Source organism: Anolis carolinensis, chromosome 1 (assembly GCF_035594765.1).
Source record: "Anolis carolinensis isolate JA03-04 chromosome 1, rAnoCar3.1.pri, whole genome shotgun sequence".
Classification (NCBI taxonomy): Eukaryota; Metazoa; Chordata; class Lepidosauria; order Squamata; family Dactyloidae; genus Anolis; species Anolis carolinensis.
The window spans coordinates 325,167,725-325,193,683 of record NC_085841.1 but is presented as its reverse complement, the minus strand read 5'-3'; the positions used below and the strand labels follow the sequence as shown (position 1 = coordinate 325,193,683).

Genomic DNA, 25,959 nt, shown 5'->3' with positions numbered 1-25,959 from the left:
GTTCCATAAATTTCAAGGCTTAGCTTTACAAGTTTTCTTCTCTTAGACATACAGTAGAGTCTCATCCAACGTAAACGGGCCAGCAGAATGTTGGATAAGCGAATATGTTGGATAATAAGGAGGGATTAAGGAAAAGCCTATTAAACATCAAATTAGGTTATGCTTTTACAAATTAAGTACCCAAACATCATGTTATACAACAAATTTGACAGAAAACATAGTTCAATACGCAGTAATGCTATGTAGTAATTACTGTATTTACAAATTTAGCATCAAAATATCATGATTATTGAAAACATTGATTACAAAAATGCATTGGATAATCCAGAACGTTGGATAAGCGAGTGTTGGATAAGTGAGACTTTACTGTATCATGTTTGCACAATACCACAAAAGAAAATATAACTTGTAAAGGGCAAACAGTGGGAGGGATTTTACTGTTTATTGGCTTTGAGGGAAGATTTGCATTTACATTAGAATGCATTTACATCAAGATGTTATGTTATATTATGTTATGAAGAAGCTAGGATTTCACTGATATATAATATGCACTGGACAGAGGTTGTGGTGTGAATATAATTTCCTACCTTTTAGCTAAGTGAAGGCAGTAATTTCAAGCAGGATTGACAAGGGTAGTTTAATTTTATAATACTATATTATATAATATTTTATTTATTTTTAAATCACACTACATGTACATATGCACATAGGCTGAGCATCCCTTATCCAGAATTCCAGAGTCCAAAATACTCCCAAATCCAAGATTGTCCACAAACATCATTTAATGGATGAAATTATTTAAAATATTGTGTATAAAATTACCTTCAAACTATGTGTATAAGATGCATATGAAATATAAATAGAATTGGTGTTTAAACTTGTGTCCCATCTTCAAGATATCTAATTATCTATGTACAGTAGAGTCCCACTTATCCAGCATAAATGGGCCAGCAGAACGTTGGATAAGCGAAAATGTTGGATAATAAGGAGGGATAAGGAAAAGCGTATTAAACATCAAATTACGTTATGATTTTACAAATTAAGCACCAAAACATCATGTTTTACAACAAATCAATAGAAAAAGTAGTTCAAAACACTGTAATGTTATGTAGTAATTACAATGGATTGAAAACATTGACTACAAAAACATTGACTATTAAAAAATTGACTACAAATAAAGATAGAATTGCATAAAATGAACTGCACTCACAACATTGTTGGAAGTTAAATTCATAAAAAGTTCAGTGCTTGCTGCCTAGAGAAACAGCTGTGGATCCACATGGGAGGCAGACTGCGTTGGATAATCCAGAATGTTGGATAAGTGAAGGTTGGATAAGTGAGACTCTACTGTATATACAAATAAAATATACCAAAATTCCAAAGAATCCAAAATCCATTCATCTTCATTAATATCTTGATCTGGTGACAGCCTTTTGATCACACTCTGATGCTGTTCAGCCCTATCAGTAAAATGCAGGTGGGCATATTGGTGCCAACAAATAAGTTGCAAATGATGGAACAATTTTGTAGAAAAGGTTAGAAGCTTCTACTACTTTTGCATTTTACCTCATGATTTAGCATAGAATTAAGGCTTCTGTAGAAACCATTTTAGCCTTATGCCTCAATCTAGCACTTAACAAGAAGGGTTTTTCGGTCATTAAATAACTGAATCTGTCTGTGTGAAGAACAGCTTGATTTATGCACAACATCCTCCCTGTTTCTATTTTATTTATAGTTATTTTCCCCTTAAACTTAATGTACAAAGGGGAAAAAAGTTATTTTATGCTGCCACCACTGCAGGAGTTTTTAAATGATTCAAGGAAGTATAGCTTTCATTTAGGTTTGTGCCCTCCAGTCTGTTTATACTGGTCGATACACTTGTCTAAAAAATATAATGGATTAGCACATCATTCAACAAACTAGTCAGAAGGCAAGCTCAAGGCGACAGAGACCAAAAAGTAAATTATAGTCAGTAGTAAGGGTAGGCCATGCCCAGAGCTAGGAAACATCGTATCAGTACAAAACCCATATTCTGCAAGAATGTTTGGCCAACTGAGAAGCTGAAAACTTACAATGAAATATAATAAAACAATCAGCTGTATGAATTAATGGCTTACTATATAAATGTTTCATTTACAATACATAACGTAAGAAACCTGGTCTTACAAACACATGAAGATTTCTTCAGTGCTAGATAAAGTCATTTTACGACATCGGTATTTCTTCCCACGGTATTTCTTATGTATAAGCCAAGAAATGTCACAAAAGGATACTGCAGATTACATCTATAACAATTTAAATATCCACATTGATATCCATACCAATGAAATTATTATGAAACAATTAATACAACCAAACCAGAATAATAAGTTTAAAATAAAAACTAGGAAACTGTCACAAGAGTGATACTAATATAAAAATAAATAATTGAGCATAAACATACAAGTGAGGCAGGACATTCCAAAGGGTCAGTACAGTAATGTAAACTAGCCAATTCATGAGTCAAAACTGTCCTTATTTCCCTCGTTAATGATCCCAACATTATAAATACATTTATTTTTTAATACAACACATTTATGGTCACTTAGGCTGAGACTCTACACATGTGCATATATCTACATGTTCAGTTCCCCATCCTCTTACAGCCCAGTAGCTGTTAAGACTTAGGAGGGGCCCCTGCTGTTGCCGCTTACTGGTGGGGAGGGCAGGGAAGGCAATTGAGACAGCATGCTCCAAGAACAGAATAGAGAGCATTCACTTTGTCCATCCACCAGGAATTCAGAACAGCTGGATCTCCATGGCCTGAATTGTTTCCCCTACACTTTCCTTCCCACTGGTAAGCAACAATAACAAGGGTCAGATCTATAATTGGTGTAACCCAGTATGGTAATTCATGGTGTCACACCCTATGGATCTCATCTCATACCAGATCACGCCACAATATTGTAGCTAAAATACAAGAATCTTCAAGTATCCTTATATCCTACCCCTCCTCCTAAGATTGTGTGCATGTGTCCTAATGCTGCCCAAGGAACACAGAAGGAGCAGGAGCAGTGGAGTGTAGTTGGCTCACAAGTAAGCAGGAAAAGTGCAGTGAAATATCAAAAAATTCTAAATTTATATTTAGCTCATTCAGCAGCAGGAAATGTGTCTTTCAGCAATTAGAATTGCAAATTAAGCCCATATTTACCTTCACAAGCATGTGCTTTGGCAAACAGTGGGAAAAACAGAAGTGGCTGTTGCTGGAGTCAAGGGTCATTTTAGCTACTGGTGGAGCAGTATGGTGAGGAGGGAGAAATTAGCTGGAAAGAGAAGATGAAAAGGGTTTTAAAAATACCTGTTGTTTAAAGAAAGAAGGGGGATGTCGAAGGAAAGGAGAAGACAGGAAACAGTTTGTATAAATGTGTGGGAAAGATGGGAGGGACTTGCAGATGATTTCATCTGAGCATGTGCATTGCTTGGGGCAAGAGTGAATTGAATTACTACGAAGCAATCCAGGCAAAAGGGGAGGGATGGAGCTCTCCCAAGCCAATCTTCAGTAACCGGAAGGAGCAAAGACAACAGTTCAGCATTACTTGGCCTTGCTATGGGATTTTTGACCCCATATCACCAACTGCATCCTCTAGGAAGAAGGGTCTGATTGTTTCTGATTTTTTTAAAAAAATGCTCAAAAGAGTGCAGTTTGGAGTGCTTTTGGATAGCTGGGATCAATTTTTCACTCTCTCAAAATTGGAGTGGGGGGAGTAGGACACAGAGGTGGTGCAATGAGGTAAGGCTCTATAATCCTGTGTGGGCCAGTGTATCCCCCTCTCCACTGCAATCCCATACCATTTGTCACCTTTTATTTATACGGTATCACATTGCTGTACACCACCACATCATCCTGGATAACTTGATTTCATCCGATTTCAGAATGTTTGCAGAACTAGACCTGCTTAGTATTTGGATAGGAGACTACCAGGTAATTCAAGAGATTTTTTAGGTAGGCCTAGGAAGCTTGACATTACTAGATGCATCAGAGATGTGATTCATTATAAAGAATCTCCATATATTCCTCAATACCTATGCTTTTAGTAAGTTACAAGCAGCTGTACTCAGGCCTGGCCCTAGGTAATTTCGCCTAGTAGGCGAACCTAGGGCCGTGCCCCCCGAAATTGTGCACCCCTCCCCACATACCGGCGGCGGCGGTGGCGGCAGCTGCAGCGGCAGTGGTTGGGAAGGCCTAACTGTTCTTGTGAGGCCTGGTGAGATCTCGCGAGTTCTCGCAAGAACTCGTGAGATCTCGCCAGGCCTCATGAGAAGAGCTAGGCCTTCCTGGAGGCCTTCCTCCTTCTGTGGGGCTTCTATTGCTCGTGCGGATGCATGGATGGTGTGTCTGCGCAAGCGATCGAAGCCTTGCACCAACGGCGGCGGCGCGGCAGCACCTCTAAAAACACAGGCTGCGCTATAATTACTCAGGGGCGCTGTTGAGGCCTTGACAGTGCCCCCCTTCGACATGCGCCCCACCGCTTCACTGCTTCAACGTTGGACTGGGCCTGGCTGTATTCCCTGGATTTTGGGTGAGTACAAATTCTCAAATATTGTGGAAAGACTCCGTGACACAGATCGGAGAGCAGAATTACAGAAGTATCATTTTGTAGCTTGTTTTCTCTCACATTGTCTTGTCTTGTTCTTGATAGCAAAGATTTTTGAACTAGTAACTAATGTAACGAATAACAGAAGAACCAATTATTTTGCTTTTGAAGATTCAGTGCCTTCTTGCTGTCATTTCATATTCCTAGAAATTAGAACTAGAGCTATACTTTATAAACTGACATTTAATATTTGAAAATTTCATCATCATGTCTGAATAGGTAAAATATCAAGAGATTATATAGTATGATTTCCCCCTTGATACTCTAATCCTGTCTTGGATCCAGTACTGGGAAAAAGGTGGGATATATATTAAGTAAAATAATCAGCCAAAGTCTTACATGTATCCTTAGAATGGATGAATAAGAAACAAAAGGTTAAGAATGAGGTGCCTAGGAGAAGGTTTTGCTATTGACATAATTGACCTATGAAAATGTTCTCTTCAAGTTGATATACAACAATTCAGTACTCTTGCTTTTGCATAATTGCTACCTTAAAAAGTCCTTCACATCCAAGTGCTAATGTAATTGCAGTTCATATTTTAGATAATCCACCAAAAGGAAAACTAATGTCAAAATATTTGATCATAAAAGTTGTCTCCAGCTTTTACACACATAATTTAGTCAAATAATATCAGATAATCTTTAGCAGGAAATTGCTAGGAACTCCATCTAAGCAGCATCCATTTGCACTTATATAAATGTACTGAAAGTGTAGGAAGAATTTGACAGCTTGCCATATGTGATTTCATTCCGTAGCCTACCTACTTTACCATCAAAAGTTATATCCTTTGAAGCATTGCCAGAATTACTTTAGCCCAGAAGATATGCTAGATGTGCCCTTTAAAAGCCATATCATTTCCTTTCTACTCTGACTAGTTCAATGTAGCATCTGCTGAACTAAATTCCTTTGAAGGTTAACCCCCCAGACCATATATATTATATATGTGTGCATGTGTGTGAGTGTGTGAGAGAGAACCTGATGTACAGCTTACTAAGATGGGCAGGACTAAAAAGAGTGTCCCATACCAAATTTGGGTTACCATAAAGAAGAAAGTACAACTTTAACCATACTTAAAATATAACTATACGTATAGAAAATTAATGTTTGAATGTCAGTGAGGCAGACAGCATTTTACTTCAAAATATTAAAATGTTTATATTTTATTTATTCTGTTATATTGGTTACATGCCCATGTGACCTAGATACTAATGCTAATAATAGGGGCAGTGCAAAATGAACAATGGAATTCAAGCATGTATAATAAAGATGCCCAATGTGTAAGATGGTAGCAAATACACATCTATGGTTTGGAAAGTATATGACTTTCCAGACATTGAAAGGTACATGGCAACTGTTCAAAATGTTCTAGCACATGAAAAAAAACAGTTGATGCATATTGAAAAATGGCTAAAATATTAAGAATAAAATATATTTATAATTAGGATTATACAGAGGCTGGTATACAATAGGCACTGTGATGTTACATTTTATGCACCTTTGGATCAAGGCGGTAGGGCAGGGATTTTATACTTCATTCTGTGGACCACAGCACTACCTCCAACACTTTACATCCAACATAATATGGGACCTTCTAGAATAGATGGTCCTGCACACCAGAGTTTTTAAAAACTTTTTCCACTCATAATTCCTTTCTGCCCGAGAAATTTTATATGACTCTGGGTATATAGGTATAGAAAATAGGTATAAAAACCAAACATTTATTGATAAAAAAATCAGCATATGCAAAGCTTGCTAAACAAGCTGATTTTCTTTTGTGTGTGTGTGTGTGTGTGTGGAATACAGCTGAAGCATTTTCTGTAGGTTTCATTGTAAACACTGCACATTGTTGCTAACAAATTTGTGTAAGCAACAGATTTACACAAATCTGTTGGCATTCAGAAACCTTTTACTGTTGCCAAATTTTTGTGAGTCCAACATTAAGCTAAGAGGACATTTTTGGGGTCAGGATCCACAGAGGAAGAAGTAGTGTTGTAGGCTACAGAGGAGAGGAGGACCAGAGCAGACACCTTCTCAATACAGCAGGGAATATTCCTGGCTTCCATTTCTTTCAGCAAGTAGAAGGAGCCTTTTCCCTGTGTGAAGAAGTACTTTGGATTCAACTTATTATTACAGTAGAGTCTCACTTAAATGGGCCGGCAGAACGTTGGATAAGTGAAAATGTTGGCTAATAAGGAGGGATTAAGGAAAAGCCTATTAAACATCAAATTATTTATTTATTTATTTATTTATTTTTCAAACTTATATGCCGCCACTCCCCTAGGGCTCGGAGCGGCTTACAAGAACCGGCTAAAATCAACAATTTAAAAAACATTTTAAAAACATCTTAAAAAAAAACATCTTAAAAACATCTTAAAAGCACCTTTTAAAACATCAGCAACAGAACTCAAAAGCCTACATTATGATTTTACAAATTAAGCACCAAAACATATTTTACAACAAGTCTGCCACTTGTTTGGGAACGGGGCTGCACTTGTGTTGTTGTTGAGCTTGTTGGCCCACTGCGTGTTGCTGCCTAGAGAAACAGCTGTGGATCCGGGTGGGAAGCAGACTGCGTTGGATAGTACAGAACGTTGGATGAGTGAAGGTTGAATAAGCAAGACTTTACTGGATGTATTTTCAGCAATATTAATCTTCACATTGTTATTTTTATTTTCTTCCATGTTTATTATATTTTTAAAAAGCACATATGAGCTTATTATTTGAAAATTTGCATTTATTTTTAATTACTTTTACAAATACTATCTGATTTATGGAGTACCTCTCTGAGCATCCTTGACAATAATAGGTTATCCTCCTTTAGCAATGCACTGTTATGACATTTTAGACGTCTCTTCAGTTCAACCCTTTAAATTCTCTGCATGCTACCAAAGGTTGCAGGCCTGTGTTTTTATTAAACATCTAAAGAATCTCAGTAATTACACAATTTATTTTTTGACTGAAGTGAAAAGGTTTTCAAATATTAAAATGGTGCTGTCCTTTCTTTAGTCTTCTATAACCCACTAATGTCAATTTTAATTAGTGGGCTGTAAAATGTATGTTTTTATATCTGACAATTCCTTCCGAATTCCATCCAGTCTTTTAAATGAGCTTGCATATCACCAGGGATTCTTCATACAGTCATGTAAACTATCTCATATTTCCTAAGGAAGATTTCAGGTGGGTAGCTTAATCATAAAGTAAAAACAAAGTGCTTTAGTTGCATCACATTTATTCTTATAGGATCTTTCATGGGCATTTTTTTCCAGATGCTTGGCATGGTCTGCTAAATTTATAGGTACATAGAATCATAGAATCATAGCATAGTAGAGTTGGAAGAGACCTCATGGGCCATCTAGTCCAACCCCCCACTAAGAAGCAGGAAATCGCATTCAAAGCACCCCCGACAGATGGCCATCCAGCCTCTGCTTAAAAGCTTCCAAAGAAGGAGCCTCCACCACAGTCTGGGGGAGAGAGTTCCACTGCCGAACAGCCCTCACTGTGAGGAAGTTCTTCCTAATGTTCAGGTGGAATCTCCTTTCCTGTAGTTTGAAGCCATTGTTCCGTGTCCTAGTCTGCAGGGCAGCAGAAAATAAGCTTGCTCCCTCCTGCCTATGACTTCCCCTCACATATTTGTACATGGCTATCATGTCTCCTCTCAGCCTTCTCTTCTGCAGGCTAAACATGCCCAGCATATACATGGATATTGTTGGAGCATACATGAAGTGAGATGGGGAACCTAGCTTTAAACAGCGCTAAGGACAAAGCAATGTAAGGGATAAAAGTGGATATGTCACAATTCTATACAGAACATAAACATTTCAATATAATAAATTCAGAATGGTCTATTCAAAATCACTATACTTGATTCTTTATGCTCTTCTTATTCTGAGCTGATTGGAACATCAACTCTTTCCTTACACATGCTTGGCACATGAAAATCAGTATGGCTGAGTACTGCTGGAACAGCCATTCACAAAAATCACTCTTAATGTTTCTTATACCGTGAGTTGATTGCAGAAGATGCTTCTTTTGAACTGTCTTTCAAGACATGATAGCAGGGATGTAAAGAATACTTGGGTATTATCTCATCCTCAATGAGAAAAGGTGGCTCAACACACAGTTAGACAACCCATCAAATATAATTATTTTTTTTATTATTTATTTCAATTATTTATACCCTGCCCTTCTCACCCGAGGGGACTCAGGGTGGCTTACAAGTGGCAATTGATGCCGTTACACTGATATACAATAAACTAAAATGATTAAAACAGTTGAAACAGTCATAAAATAGTCATAAAATAGTCATAAAATACAATATACAAAGTTTAAAACAATAATAATGGTCAACTGCCAGAAGATTACTGACATTTGGGGATATATATATATATATATATATATATATATATATATATATATGCAAAGATTTTGTTTCAAAATGTTTATCTCTTCTATGCACAAAATATTTCCACCAAACACACAGTTATTTTCATTGTGTATGAATGACATGTTCATATAAAGTTACCAACTTTATACAAATTATTTTAAAAAGGCAACAACTCCACGACAGGGAGAAAACTTTTGAAATATTTTACCTATTTATGCCAAAGTTAAGTAAATTAAAATTCACACCCCTCATATATAGTTCTTTGGAAAGCAATTTCTCCTTCATAAATCTGGTCCACAGCAAGGTCACAATTTTTTCATATGACCCCCCCTTGTTTCATGCTACCATATGTTTGGGGAAGAGTGTTGTGAACAGCTTCAACACGGTTTCTGCTTTTTTCTGGTGCCATTCATTTGATGAACTGAGCAAGCGAGAGACCCAACTATTGAGGAAAGCAGCACCTATTTTTATACCAACTGCTGTTACAAATGTATTGATTTCATCTTATAAACCGGGGGCAGGAACCAAGGTCCAGCACTGTATTTCCATATGCTACAATAGCACAACTGTTCTTTCTTTCATTCACACTCCTGCTATAGTTCTGGGAAAAATTTATTCAAAAGCAGGGATATGCAATACCACATTTCCTTGCACAATAGTGTCAAAATTGGTGTTTTTGTGTTCTTCACTTAATAGCTGCACCCTTCATTCACTCGTATACCTGTCTGGATGAGTGAATGAAGGGTATGACTTGCTTGCGTTCCTGACCCATGGAGCTGTGGGGCTTCATTCAGCTGCCAGCCAAGTGAAGTCCCAAAACTCAAAGGAAAGGGGGCAGGCTGAGCTGGCCCATCGCTGATGGGCCCTTCCCCTGCCTGCCTGACTAGGAAGGCAAGTATGGGAAGGACTGACCAGTGAAGGGGCAAACCAGCCCCTTTGCCAGGCCCGTGCTGTTCCCATGGGCAGGCCCTTTTACTGCATATCTACCTGGTCAAGCAAGAGGGAGGGAGAGAGAAGGAGTGGCCAGATGATGTTTTTAAAATACTGGCCCTTTACAGCTGTCAAGTTGTGCAAATCTGCGCTAGATCAAAATACATTTTGGATGGATTTTGTGCAAATTTTTCTTAGAAATAATTTTTACTAGATGTGAATTCTGACCACTCTAATTAGGACTTTTTTAATGGAAAATGTGCAAACTTAAAGTTGTTCTAAAATAAAATTCATTTTAAGATTCTTTTACTCACTTTCAACATTATTTAATGGACCTTTCAAAATTATTGTTACACTTGCTGTCATCTTATATTATTTTGAAAATACATCTTCGTATACTAGTCCTAGAACCTCATCTATAAATCTTTCTTATGGAAGTGAAATGTTCGTATTTCTTTAATTGATGAGTTTCCAAGACATTGCTAAATCCATTGTGTGTTCCCTGTTCAAGCATTCCAGTTTTTACAGTATTCATATATCAAATGAGTGCCTTTATGAATTTCTGAGGAAAATGAAATGTAACTTTAGTATGAGCAAATACATTAGTTATTTCCTAACATATATTTTGCTTCAATTATACACCAATAACAGGTAAATATTAAGTGTAATGACCATTTTCAAACCAATTAGGCGTCTCTTAGAATTAAATGTCGAGAAATCAAAAATAACTCATAAAAAATACACTCATCTTATAAAAAAAATAGTACACTCATCTTTGATACAAGCCGCTCTCAGACCCTTCGGGGAGATGGGATAGGGTACAAATAAATTTATTATTATTATTGTTATTATTATTATTATTATTATTAATCATCTATAAAGACACACAAGGTGACTGAGAAAACAGATTCTCTGCAGACTAGATTGAAACTGCACGCTTTCAAGTGACAGACACATGGAAACACTGTACACACCAACCTTTCCTATTAATTTCAGTGATGAGAGTAGATTTGGGAAGTGGTGGAAAGTAATGGGAGTATTTCAGTATTGGTAAACCTAATGAGAAGAATTCTGTACTGATGAGAATCTTTGCACTTTGGATTTCTTCTGCACAAAATCTGGTTTTGTGCAGAAAACAGCATTTTCTACACAGAATTTGTGTGCCCTCTCCTCTCTTTGGAAGAACTTTATTGTTCCTGCAGCCTTAAGAAAGCTCAGAGCATTCTTCAAGATTCATCTCCCCCAGCATAGTTTTTTTTTTTGAATTATTATCATCTTGCAGATGATACTGGGTGACAAAAGCAAAGACAAACAGACTGGGAGAGAGCTTTTATTCTAAAGCTGTGGCTATGTTGAACTCCATGGTTTCACATTGATATGGCATTGGAGGCTCTGCGGTAGTAGTAGGAGTGTGGAGGGATCGGTGTGTTGTTTTGTGGTTTGTGCTGGGGAAAGCATTTAATTTTGTTGTACAATGTGAAATGACAATAAAGTTATTGTACTCTATAGAAAAAAAAATCTATGTAAAAAATGCAGTTATTTGAAACCCCCCTATTTTTCTGCACAAAACAACTAAATGCAATATAGAAGAGAATTAATAAAGGGTGACTTCCTTAGAAGGAAGAGGAGATTCCACCTGAACATTAGGAAGCACTGTTCAGCAGTGGAACTCTCTGCCATGGACTGTGATGGAGGTTCCTTCCTTGGAGGCTTTTAAACAGAGGCTGGATGGCCTTCTGTTGGGGGTACCTTAAATGTCATTTTCCTGCTTCTTGGCGGGGAAGGGGGGTTGGACTGGATGGCCTATGAGGTCTCTTCCAACTATATGATTGTATGATAGGTATTATCTGAACACATGACTGATTAAACCTAAGCATGCACCTGTCAACATTCTCAAACTCCACAAATGGAAAGTAATATTATAAGACAGTTTCCAAAATCAGACAAGACTGGCTGTGTGTATGGTGCTATATGCAGCTTTGGGCTGAACGCTATACATGGAAGCAGGTCTTATTGCATTTAATGCAGCTTACTTTCATATAGGTATATCTTTTCTTCCTAGCAACAGAAAGAGAGCAAGCATGAGAAAGGGGGTTGGCATTTCATACATTTCAGTTTCTTGCCTTACCATTACAAGGAACAGTAAGTAGAAGAAATACCTTATTTTTAACATATGGTGTCTGGAATTTCTACAGATCTGTGCAATAGTTTCTAATCATCAAATGGTAACACTTACAAGACTGTGTTTTATTATTCTAAGAATTTGTATAATTCATTATAACAAGTGACTTCCCTAAGCACCAGGAATTTCAATGTTTCAGCCTTAATGGTTGGTAAAATTTGTCCCAAACAACAAATAAGGTAGATCTGATCTCATATAATACAATATTCTGGGTTCCTTTAGCACCCTCAGTGAAACACGGTCTTGTCTTTTCTGCAGAACATTTAAAACCAAAACTTCCAATACTATATAAACACACAGAAAGAAAATAAGCATGACAATGTGATCGGTCAGAAGAAGGTAATTTCGAGAGTACCGATAAAATAAAAATAAGTAAAATACCACTATGCATTGTGTTTGCACTAGCTACAAAGTGACAGCCAGTAGATTATTTCAACGATTTCTAATGTTGAAAATTCAGATGGCATTTACCAGCATAACCTTTCAACTCTGAGCATATCAATAGAACTAGGCAGTGGTTTGAAATATGATTCTTTGCAGATAGCATATCCTCATTCATCTGACTGTGGTGTTCTGTGCTCCATTGCACAAACAGTGGCTCACCCACTTCTGAGAGGACACTAATAAAAAAGGCATCAATTTTCAGCTCTAGTACTACTGTGATCTCTTTATATGTTCGACATCCAACATTAAATTAAAATGCTGTTATAAATCCTACTTTCTGAATCTGGAATGAGAGTTGGGTTTTTGTCGCATGAGACCGCAGCAAATCTTGTCAAAAGCAGGGAAGCACGTCTTGTTCACTCAGAATTAATGTTGTGGATGAAAGAAGGAGGTAAAAGTGGGGGAATATAGTGAATTGTAGGTCTCTAAGACAGTAGATAATGAGCTTTGGGAGGAGCTGAAAATAGAATAGAATTTGCAGCATACAGTGAGATGTTGATTCACAAATGTGACAAACCATAGTGAAGAATATACCACAATTACCTTTTAAAAGGTGGCTCCCTTTTAAAAAGTCAGTGTTGCATTTGGATGATTTATAGAATGACAAAAATTAGGGAATCCTTAATGTCAGCATGACTTTCCATACATAGCATTTTGGAACACATTAGGACCAGAATGAAGGCTGTTCATAGGTTCCCTATGCAAAATTATGCATAAATAGATATTGATGCTCATGTCTTGTGTCACTTGCACTTGAGTTGTTGTCCACGTTCTTGTGGGAAAAGGAGGGAGGGCAACCAATCCGAGTAAAACAACAGCATTGACTCTTCCCTAAAATACTGTAAGGAATTCTAGGCACAAGGATGAATGAGGGCAGATGGCATATTTGTGTTATTCAGAATTCAATACGCTTTAGAGCATTTCATATGTGTCTGATAACCTCTAATAGCAGATATCTTTTTTCTTCTTTAAGAGCTGTACTATTAACTATACCAAAGAGACATTAATGGTTTTGGCAAAGATACTGTGTCTGCAGATATATTTTCTTGTTTCATTCATTCACAATTATGAAGAAAAGAAACAAGCCTGCCTTTCTGGGGGAAGGGAGGGGAGATGGGGAAGGAGGGAGCCTTGAAGAGCGGTTCGATATCTGGATCGAACAGAGGAACTTTCCCCCCCTTAGGATCCTGCCTGGAGAAACCTTGACATGCACAAAGTCAGAACCTAGACAAAGTTGCCCTGGTGAGAATGATAAGGTCACCCGTGGGATTGCTGAGATTATCTCTGTCAAGCACTTGGACAGCATGCAGTCAAATGATGCATCATGCAGTCATTTTCAGGGGGGAAAAATCAATTTCTCCACCAGGTCGCTATTTGCTTTTCAAAGTGCCCTTGTAGGCCTTCTACCACCAAGCATTTATCAATTTAAATGTTGTAAATTGATAATGTGCCAGTGTACCTTGTACTGTTTCTGAATTATTTTGATACTTTTATTTTCTCTGTAGTACATAACCCCCGCAATGAATTTATATTTTAAAAGGGGTTTCCTCCTTCTCTTTACAAGCAAACAAGCAAATGCAAAACCCAAGTAATAAATATTTCAATTTTGAATATTTAAAAATAATCTTCCTTGAAGCTATATGACCACAGAGAATTATATTTCATGTTTAATTATATAATGTTTATTTAATGTTTAGTTTTAAATGAGGTCAAATGTCTATAAAAACTATCAATACTGGTGGATTAATTTAATGAATTCTCATTACTCTGGCCGATGGCATCAAATTTGCTGTGTTACAAAGGGGGGGGGGGGGGGTTGGTGCTGTAGCATTCTTGTTTTGAAAGCTCCCATTATGAGGCTTTAAAATATATGTACTAGATAGATCCCAATCTGACAAACCTGCATTTTAAAATATGATTTTGAGTTGGGGGAGGGATACACAAAAGAAATGCAAATGCTAACATTTCTGCGAAAATGTATTTTAACCAAATCTAGCATATAGTAATTCAATAACCAGATACTAACCTCAACTTCATTTGCATCAAAAACAGGTGAGACATAGCTGCTAAAGCACAGGCTTCAGAAAAGCAAAAGAATTACATAGCAGTTTGCAAAGCATCCTTAACCTCCAGTGATTTATTGGCCCTCAGCCAAGTTATCAGGGGGAATCTAATTCTTCTTTATTATTCAAATAAACCACATTTGGCACCCTAGTTCTCTTTCAGAATAGCTTCACAAATAGACTGAGTACTGTCATTTATTTGACCTTGTTCTTTTGTGCTGTTGCTCTAATTTTATTTGCCATTCCATAGGACAAATATTGAGAAAATCCAACTTATAATACTTGGTTACAGTATGAAACACGCACACACATAAATATACCAGTTCACTCTCACCTATTTTGCTTTAAAAAGGACACAGCCTAAACAACACCTTATCCTTTATTCCCCTTCACCTCTATTAGCTCTGATTATGTGTGCAGCTGTACTATTCCTTTTTTAGAGAAATATTTTTTCTTTTTTTTAAAGGGCAATTTGCAAACCTGTGTTTCTCCTGAGTAGCTGGAAGCAAGGGCAGGACACACATTTAAGTTGAGGATTTCTCTGGGCTGGAGAAAGGGAGTAAGAGTGCATTCTATTCAATGTAAAAAAAGTTATTTAAAAAAATTAAAATATATCACATGCTATTTTGACATATTTTCTTTTCCTAAATATTGCCAGGCATTAAAATTGTATGAGCTTGTTTTTTGTCACTAAATTCTAGTATAAATGATTGATTATGACTGTGTTTTTAGGTTCTTCCTTTCAAAGAGTTAAAGATCTGGAGGGGGCTGGATGATACTGATTATTTTATTGATCTAATTTTGGATTTTCACTGATTATGAAACTGTGATAGCCTTGGTGGTTCTATTGGCTTGCTAACAGTGGTGGTGCTGCTGGAGAATATGATCTTTTCAGTTTTTCTGGACACCGGACATCTTTCAGTACCATGGAGCATTGTATCTTTCTCACCTGCCTGGACTGGAATTGAGAGACATTACTGAGGTTCCAGTCCATTCTAGCAAGTTGCATCTGGTTGGTGATACTGGGATGTTTCTATTTCGATACATGGGCTTAGACCTTTATGCTTACTTCTGTGAGAGAAAACTGGGCAAGACGGATGAACCTATGTGTTCAATTGAGAATTCTGAACTCAAGAGCCGCCAAGGCCAATATAGGCTTCTGGGTTTATCCTTTAACATCATCATTGACCGCTTGCTTGCTTGATGGATGATGTGAACAACATGACTCCATCTATGAATATGATATGGTACCCAGCACCTGTTCATGGAATCATACGTACTAATAATCAGGTTGGCCAGGACACAAGATACAACCTTTTTGTGATAGCTCCCAATTTCTGGGAGCTATTTCTTACTCTCATTGGCTTGTTGGTTTTATTTTCCGTTCAATGAAACCAATTTTTTTTGTTTTAGTTTAGTTATCATTGTTTTTTAGAATTTGATATAGTTCCTGATTGGTACAGGGGATAAATGGGGTTGTGGTAAGAAGAACCAGTAGGGAAAACACAACAATAATACTTGTATTTACATATTGAGCCACCAGTCATCAAGTCCCAAATGGCAACCTATCAAGAAAACAACATTCCCACATGCATTTACTCATCACTGATAGCAAGACTTGGTGATTGAAACATTCCAAAATCCCTTTGTTTTAATACAGAATCCGATTTTATAGCCCCCTCTGGATCTGAATAATGGCTGCTATCCCTGATTTCTATAGAGTCCCTTCTCCTACGGAAGTCTGTAATTTTTGATGGACTACAGTAGATGTGGGGAATGGTAGGTAGTTTTGAGAAAGCAGAGCTACATTTTAGTTTTTTATATTCGTTTCCCTCTCAGGCAACCTGTTCTTCTTAATCCATTCAATGACATGCAACTTCACTGCTTGCCATTCACAGAATACTTTTAAGTTTATAATAGAGACATTTTTGAAAGCATAATTACTATACTTCTGACCTCTAAGCTTCATTCTGAATTTACTTTGATATATTCCTGTGAAATTAGAAATAAATGGCTTTAGAATTTTTGGCCCAAATATATACGTGTAAAAATACGATGATATTCAAGAGAATAAATGCTAGTGCTGTACATTACAACATAATTTCTAAAAACATTACTCTTTTCTTTGTAAAGCACTGGAATTGATAGAATATTGTTTATTGGTATCATTTGAATGTCAAGTGTGAATGAGGGGGGTTCACAACAAAGAGATGTTCTCAGTAACTGCTACAAGACAGTTCAGCTTCCCCATGGATGCTTTCCAAAAACAGAAGACTGCCAAAAACAAAAACAATACTGGGAGATACAGACACTGATCCAGATATGATCAGGAGTGAGAGATAGAAAACCCGATAGAGAGAAGAGGAAGATTGTTGTAAAACCTGTAGTTTTCTGTTAACAACAGGTCTTCTGGCAGAGCTACAATATAAGTGATACCTTTCTGCTGCAGTATTTATATGTAACTGCCTGAGATCTTTAAAGCATGACAGTACAGTGCAGTTTCAGCTGCGGCTTGGTTCCAGGATACCAAAATCTGTGGATACTCAATCTCCATTATATACAGTGGCACAATAAAACTGTGTCCCTCAGGGCCGTAGCCAGAAAAAAAAAAGTGGGGGGGGGGGACATTTTTTAGTCAATCATGAAAAGTAGTTCCATAACACAAAATAATTTAAAAAGTATTGTTCATTCTATATTTTTATATAGACTTAATTAAATCAATTTTCTATTTTAGTTACAAAGTTTCACATTTTAAAATAACTGAAAATGATGGTTAATTTGTAATTTATAGTTACAAAAGAATACTACAGCGTCTTGAAAACTGTCAATACACTTTGACAGAAATCAAGCTCCATCGATAAACTTCAGTGGACACTCAAGAGTGCAAGTCCAGTCAGTTTTTCTTGCCCCATTGTCTTTCATATATATATATATATATATATATATATATATATATATATATATACACACACACACACACACACACACACACACACATATACACACACACACATACACACACACATACACACACACACACTGTATATACTCAAGTATAAACTGATCCAAATATAAACCGAGGCATCTAATTTTACCACAAAAAACTGGGAAAAACCTATTGACTCGTGTATTTCTGGGGTAGGAAATACAGCAGTTACTGGTAAATTTCAAAAATAAAAATAGATATCAATAAAATTACATTAATTGAGACATCAGTAGGTTAAATGTTTTGAATATTGACATAAAACTGTAATTTAATATAATTATAAGACTTTAATAAGATAAGACTGTATATATTACCTATATACTCGAGTATAAGTCAACCTAAATATAAGCCAGCCAGGACTGTCATTCAAGTATAAGCCAAGGGGTTTTTTTCATTCCCCAAAAAGGGCTGAAAAACTCAGCTTATACACGAGTATATACGAGTATATACACACACTTTAAATTGGCAGTCTAAAAAGCAAGATTTGTTGTTATTTTTATAGGTATTAAATTTTTGCCGGATCTGTAAGCCGCCTTGAATCCCTTCGAGTGAGAAAGGTAGAATAGAAATGATGTAAATAAATAAATAAATACATATATACATACATAAAAAAGATCAATGACCCATACCTATTAGCAAATTTTTAGAAACTACATAAAATACCTTTAATCTGGTACCTAATTGTTCAAAAATTATTTGATAGTTCAAGAGAAATTAAAGTATAAACTTTTAAAGCAAGCACAAATTATCACAGTTGTTATATTCCTGGAAACATCATAAAGTGTATTTAAACTTATTATTTATTCCCCTATGACACTTGTACCCCACTCTTCTCACCCCGAAGGGGACACATGGCGGCCTCACAACAGGCAGCAATTTGATGCCGAACATACAATTCCAAAAATAACAGTTGCAATTAAAACCAAGTATTAAAACATCAATTATTAAAACATAATTAAAACTACAGAAGTTCAAATCATAGTCCAAGGTCTGTCCATTAGTCAATCACATTAAATTATTCTCATTATTACATTGCTACAATTACTGCTCGAATGCTTGATCCTACAGCCATTTCTTAAGCTTTTTCCTGAAAGACAGAAGGGAGGGGGCTGCTCTGATTTCATTGGGGATCGAGAGCAGCACTTCCCCCGACGATCTTAACCTCCAAGGTGGATCATAGAGGAAGATTGTTCAGACAGGTAAGCTGGGCCAGAACCGTTTAGGGTTTTTTAGGCTAAAGCCAGCACTTTGAATTATACTCTGTAACAGGTTGGCAGCCAGTGGAGATGACATAACAGGGGAGTTGTGTGCTCCTTGTACGCCGCTCCGGTGAGCAATCTGGCTGCCACCTGTTGGACTATTTGAAGTTTCTGAAAACTTTTCAGAGGCAACCCCACGTAGTGCACATTGCAGTCGTCTATTTGGAATGTAACAAGAACATGGACCACCATGGCCAAGTCTGACTTCCCAAGGTACGGGTGCAACTGGCACACAAGTTTTAATTGTGCAAAAGCTCCCCTACCCACCACTGAGACCTGGGGCTTCAGACTCAATGATGAAGCCCGGGGCTGTGGCACAGACGGGAGAGCAAACCAGCAAACCAGCTGCAATTAACTGCAATCAATCACTCTGACCAGGAGGTCATGAGTTCGAGGCCCGCTTGGAGCTATGTTGTTTGTCTTTGTCCCATGTTAAAAAGGCATTGAATGTTTGCCTATATGTGTAATGTGATCCGCCCTGAGTCCCCTTCGGGGTGAGAAGGGCGAAATATAAATGCTGTAAATAAATAAATAAATAGGATCATTCCCAAGCTGCGAACATGTGTCTTCAGGGGGAGTGTAACCCCTTCTAGCGCAGGCTGTAACCCTATACCCTGTGCCTTCCTGGGGCTGAGAGAGTGTGACTCCTTCCAGATAACAATTCATTAAGCATTATTTTAAAGGAAGGAGTTGTCTGCAACCTTCTTCTGAGACCCAGCAATCATGACTTGAGACTTGAGGAAAGAGTGTGACTCACCCAGGCAACAACTTATAAAGAGTTTATTCTAAACAGCGAGGGAAGGAAGGGCAAACCTTCTCTGCTACCTGATGTGCCTTCCTTGAGGCAGCCCAGGAGGGGAACTCTGCTTACTGAAGCCACCCAAACCTTCAGCCTAGCCCAGCTGGGAAATCCTTGCCAATAAGTGCCAAGGGCAGAAACTTCCCAAATTGTAGGGTGTCTCCCTAGGGCAAAGGCATAGCACTGGGAACCCTACTATTTGGAAAAGGGGAGGGGAGGGAGTAAGGAGGGAAAGGCCTAATCCCCCTTTAGGAACCTGCCTCCTTCCTCACGCTGAAGCAAAGAGCACATCAGGGGGTGGAGCAGCCTCAAATAGTTTGCAGCTCTGTCCCTGTGAACTTCCCCCACCAAGTCTGGTCTCCTTCATAAGGGCCTTCAAATCCCCCCCCCCCCCCCAATTGTCCTAGGCTTTGCCTGCCAATCAACTTGCTTGCTTCCACTATATCAGCTATTGCTGCAAGTAATGACAGTGTGAATAAATCATCAAAATTTGCTTGAGATAGTGCTTGCAGTTCTGGGGGGCCTTGTTTAATTTTTGCTTCTCATAGACTTAGCATGGGAATTTGGTTTACCAGTTAAAATTCATGAGTAAACCAGGTTTTATTTCACCTGAAAAATTTCAGTGGGGGTGTTGAACCCCTAACCTCCCCCCCCCCGCTCCAGCCCTGGTGCTAGAGAGAGACTCCGCATTTGTGAAATAGCAGGAGGCTACACTACACACCCCTACACTACAGATGAGTGCGATTATCATGCGGCAAATTCACGGTTTGCTTTTTGGAATTTTTTCTTCCAAATATTTTCGAACTGAAGTTGGTTGAATTCATAGATGAAGAACCCATGGATAGGGAGGGCTAACTGGATTACTAAACAGACACACACACACACAGAGATCATATTTTTGGAAGATAATGGAAACACAAAGGAAATGCTAGTTCTATTGCTAGTGTTACAGCATTTAAAACAACAACAAAAACAGAACTGGCATTTCCCCTGTGTTTTCATTATGTTCCAAAAATCACAGAAGGTGGACTGAAGACTTCAGTACTCTTGCCTTATTTATTCTGCCACTAGTAAAGAAACGCTTTAATCTAGGGGTACATCTACTGTACAGAATGAATGCAGTTTGACAACTACTTAACTGCAGTCACAGAGCACTTCCGGACAGCAAGAAAACGTGGGCAAAAATGGGTTAAAGTAATAAATATTTGCCCGCATTGGAGTCCCCACAATCCACCGCAAACCCTGGATTTTTCCTCCAAGTGACTAGATGTTATCCCAATTGTAGTGAAATATTCCCCCTCCCATTCTCCTCACGCACCATTTTAGCGTGCCAGGAGAACGTTGCAAGCAGGCTCCATGCCTGCCAGCTGCTTTCCAGTAAGTTTTAGGGTCTAAATTTGGGGTTTGGGGAAGGGGGTGTGTGCCAACCTGTACCTTTGGACTTCAGGTGAGTCCTCACAGGCCCAATACCCCATTAGACACAGGCCTTTCAGAAAGGCCCATATCTATTGGGTTATCTAATTACCCTACTTAGAGGGCAAACCTTGCTTTGTTCCAAATTATTTTGCTTTTACCTTAGGCATTATTTGGACGCCTCAGGTAAAAACGTGACAGGCCCCGTATTTTTGGGCCTGTCTGGAAAGGCCCTCAATGCTATGGAATCATGGAATCATGGGAATTTTAGTTTGGTAAGACACCAGCAGTATTTGGCAGAGAGGACTAAAGACCTTGTAAAATTACAATTCCATAACATTGAGCCAAATGGTGTCAAACTGCCTGGATCTGACTTTAGGTTTTTCATCAATAAGTTTATTCCCTCTATTATCTGTACTTCAGATATATTATCTATATTATCTGTACTTCAGAAAATATCATCAAGGGGGAAATGGGACACTGATGCAAAATCTGTATCAGTGCCCATTTCAACAGGTTGGGGTCATAATTTACAGTATAGACTAATTTCATTCCCATTGATTTTGTGATCATCATTATTCTAATCACCCATTCCTCTTAAACATGAAAATCATTTTTTTAAAAAAATCTGGACTTCAAGGTATACAACATGACTGTTAGCTTTCTCCTATTCCTTTCCTAATAAGCAAAGGGCTGAAGCAAACACTTTAATCTAATCACTAACTGACTAACAAAACCAGATGTGCAGTGGCTACAGTCAAAGATATGCCAAGCGCTTTATATTGAGATATTTTCAAGCATCCCTCACAAGAACATTAGTCCAATATCAATGAAAGTATAAATTCTCAAAGTGTCACAAGTTGTATTCAACAGAACTGCAAATTTTGCCAGCTCATGGCAGGAATCCAGCAATATTTATCAGATAGCAATGGTTGGAGCAGAAAAAATTGGAGGCTAGATAGTTCATGTGTTCATATCTCATGAATTTTTGTTTCTGGCACCTTTATCATCAACTGGAATTCAATAACATAATGGCCTACCACAGTGGCTTCCACACCTTCAACAATTTTGAGACCATTACAGAGAAGGATTGTTTACAAGACTATTTCTGCTGTTGTTCTATGCAGGAAATAAGGTTTCCGAATGCTTAATTCAATGTGGATAATTGTACTAGGTCAGCATGTGCTTAAAGCCTCTAGTGAGGAGTCAGAGGATGAGTTGTTTTTGGAGACTTTTCAGAGCCATGAACAGGAAGGAATTCAACCTAAATCTGGATATAGACTCAGCCCCAGAACCAGAGGCACCAGAGAAGGATGGAATTGTGGCAACACCTCAGCCTGCAGAGATAGACCAGGAGCAAACTCAGGCTCGGGGTTTGGCCCCATTCTGTAATCAACCACCAGCTGCTCCTGTGAAGACCCCCTCAGCTCACTGGAGTCACCAAAAGAGCAGAGGCGACAGATACTATGGTTTGCCTTAAAGGAAAGGCATAGAAGTCCTTGTTTATCAGCAAGGGATCAGCAGTGAAGTGCAGTCAGGATCCAGCCCATAGCTTGCTGGCTTACTATAAAGCAGCAGTAAAAGCTATGGGCCAGTTGTGGGAGCAACATGCATTCGTATTGTACCCACTAGTTGTATTTTGCCGGGAATTTCCAGACCTTGACCTCTGCTTTGGATTATCGTTGACCTGTTTGCATCAGCCTTGATTTATGCATTTGAACTTTGGATTACTCTCTGGATTATCCTTGGACTTGGCATAGAGACTTTGGTGAATATTATTCCCGGTAAGGTTCTTGTATGTTGGTGTGGCTATTAATTGACTGTGGGTCTTTGGGACATCTAATATCTAGGATTAGCCAGCACAATAATGGTTAGACATGTACGCAGAATTCGTTTCTACCATTTCTTTTGTGGCTTCCGTTTTTCCAGGAGCATGAAACAGAAAGCCCCCTCCCAGCATGAAAATCTGATCAACACAAAGGACTGTTTTTGTCTGCAGCTGAACTTGCCTCCTTGAATTGGAAAGAGAGTGCGTGTGTGGCACTTGTTTGCAGGCACTGGCAGGTGCTTGCGCTTTCTGGGCCTGCTGCCATGCCACACACACACCCTGTTTCCAAGGAGAGTGCATGTGTGGTGTGATGGCAGGCCTGGAAAGTTTGCATGCCTGCCGGTGCCTGTAGTTGAGTGCCTTTTACTCTAGAGTAGAAACAGCAGGTGCCAGGTAAGAAAAATGGAAGCGCACAGGGAAGGGGAACCAGTGAGTGGGAAGCCCCCTTCCATAATGGTCTGATTTTCGGGGCCCCAAACTGAAAACAAATATCTACCCTCCCGATTTTGGGATGCTCCCAAAACACAGATTCGGGCCCCCAAGAAAAGCCTGGACACGAAACAGGGCAAGGCTTCCCTGAGAAAGCATAAATCTAATCCTCATCTTCTTTTTCAGCCTCAGTAGAATTTATCAGCAACATAGAAAAGCCATTTGGGGTGCTTGAAGTGGAGCTGTCATTTTTAAAAGGGGCTTTCTAAATAAGCTTCTTTGAAGAGAGGCTGCAGCAGCCATTTTTAATTGGGTGTTACTTTATAAGTTGTGCATATAAGTTGATCCAAGTTTGAAGTGGGTAATTTTTGGGTCCTTTTTTATTTGTTATATATATATATATATATATACACACACACACACACACACACACACATACATACACACATACATACATACAGTAGATTCTCACTTATCCAACACTCGCTTATCCAACGTTCTGGATTATCCAACGCATTTTTGTAGTCAATGTTTTCAATACATCGTGCTATTTTGGTGCTAAATTCGTAAATACAGTAATTACTACATAGCATTACTGCGTATTGAACTACATTTTCTGTCAAATTTGTTGTATAACATGATGTTTTGGTGCTTAATTTGTAAAATCATAACCTAATTTTATGTTTAATAGGCTTTTCCTTAATGCCTCCTTATTATCCAACATATTAGCTTATCCAACATTCTGCCGGCCCGTTTATGTTGGATAAGTGAGACTCTACTGTATATAGATTATGTTTTTCTGTGCAATTCTCATCTTGTGCGCTAGAAAACACATAATCCACATTTTAAACAAGGAGAGGACAGCATAGCTATTTGCCACTACAGCAGTATGGAGGCTTACAGTGAGACGTTTTAAACACTACAATTAAACACAAGATATTATAATAATAAAACACAATTTGATTATAAACATAAAGTCTATTAATGGATAAAATGTAACATCCATCTGACTAAACAATTAGCAGTTTCCAAAATCTAAATTTTGCCTATTGATGGAAGAATGTCAACAATCCTTTTGTTTAGGTGAATGCATGGCTAAATAAAGATGATGAGTATTTACTATGGAATGTTTTGAAGTGTGCAACATCCAACTCACTATTTATAATCAGAAAGGCGGACACCTACACAAAGTCTAGACAGTGAGTGATGAGCAGCCTACATCTACTTTAATAATATCTGACTACTGACGCTGTTACTCAGTGAACGCGTATGCTTCAACAAGGAAAACTAGGACAGGGTTAAAGCCAACTTTTTTCTTGAACAGATGATATTTCAGATGGCGACACTATTCCAGATGCATCAATTTCCTTGAAAATCGAATCCATATATGTGCATATGCTGTGCTGGCAGGAAGACTGCTTGAAATGGCCCTAACCCAAGAGCTAATATTCTTTTGGCCAGAATAATGCAATTATTATTTTCCTAGCTATCAGTCTAAGCATACAGAGCCATCTGTTATGCAAAGCAAACATACACATCTCAATTACAGAAAATGCAGTTGCCTTGACAGAATTTGGATTACACTACTAACCAGGGCTGTAAAATTTGTTTTAAACTGGTGTATAATGGATGCCTTTCAGGAGCTCCCTAATTAGCATTTACCTGTTTAAACTAATTATTCATTCTTTTTTTTTTTTGCTGGTTTATTTCACTTTGTTGGGCACTATATGCAGAATAGATTAAAATAAACAAAATAAAACAATACACACTACATTTCTGCATGTTTTAATTTTTTATTGATAGCTATGTTCCTTATAATGGCAAATTGTGAAACCTAATTTGGGTTCACCTCTCAAAATAGAAGAAAGGAATGAGAAAAGTAATCTAAAACAAGTACAAATGCTTAGTACTGTATAAAGCTAAGGAGTTTAAAAACATTATTACAACACGACCCTCTTATATGCAGATCTGATTTCCAGCTTCAAAAATATCCCCCCACCAGAAGCATTTGTGGGTCTCACTAGGCCCTACAGTGCAATACTATGGAATGCCCAATTGAAGTATAGTCAAAATACAGGGTTTGCTATTACCCATGGTTCCAGATATTCATAAGGGATCTTGGAACATATCACCAGCAGATGCAAGGATTGTACTATATTGACTTGCATTCTTATTTCTTTTATTGTCATTCTAAAATTTCAATATATCTAACATGAACACAATGTATGAAACTACAGACAGATGTGTAAGAATACAACACAATGGGCTCGGGCTGTGGTGCAGGCTGGAGAGCAGCTGCAATGAATCACTGCAATGAATCACTCTGACCAGGAGGTCATGAGTTCGAGGCCCGCTCGGAGCCTATGTTTGTTTGTCTTTGTTCTATGTTAAAAGGCATTGAATGTTTGCCTATATGTGTAATGTGATCCACCCTGAGTCCCCTTCGGGGTGAGAAGGGCGGAATATAAATGCTGCAAATAAATAAATAAATAAATAAATGGCTTCCATACTATGTGAGATGATGCAGCCCAACATCTCTATAATGGTATCAAATTAGGAAAGGCTACTACAGACATTTGTTTGAAGGGCTAATAAGTTGCTATTTCA

At 38.0% G+C, this 25,959-nt stretch overlaps 1 protein-coding gene across 19 annotated transcripts in view; it reads right to left on the bottom strand.

Moving 5' to 3' along the window:
* Positions 1 to 25,959, bottom strand: part of npas3 (neuronal PAS domain protein 3) — an 835,855-nt gene that overhangs the window by 235,776 nt on the left and 574,120 nt on the right. The window lies entirely within an intron of this gene.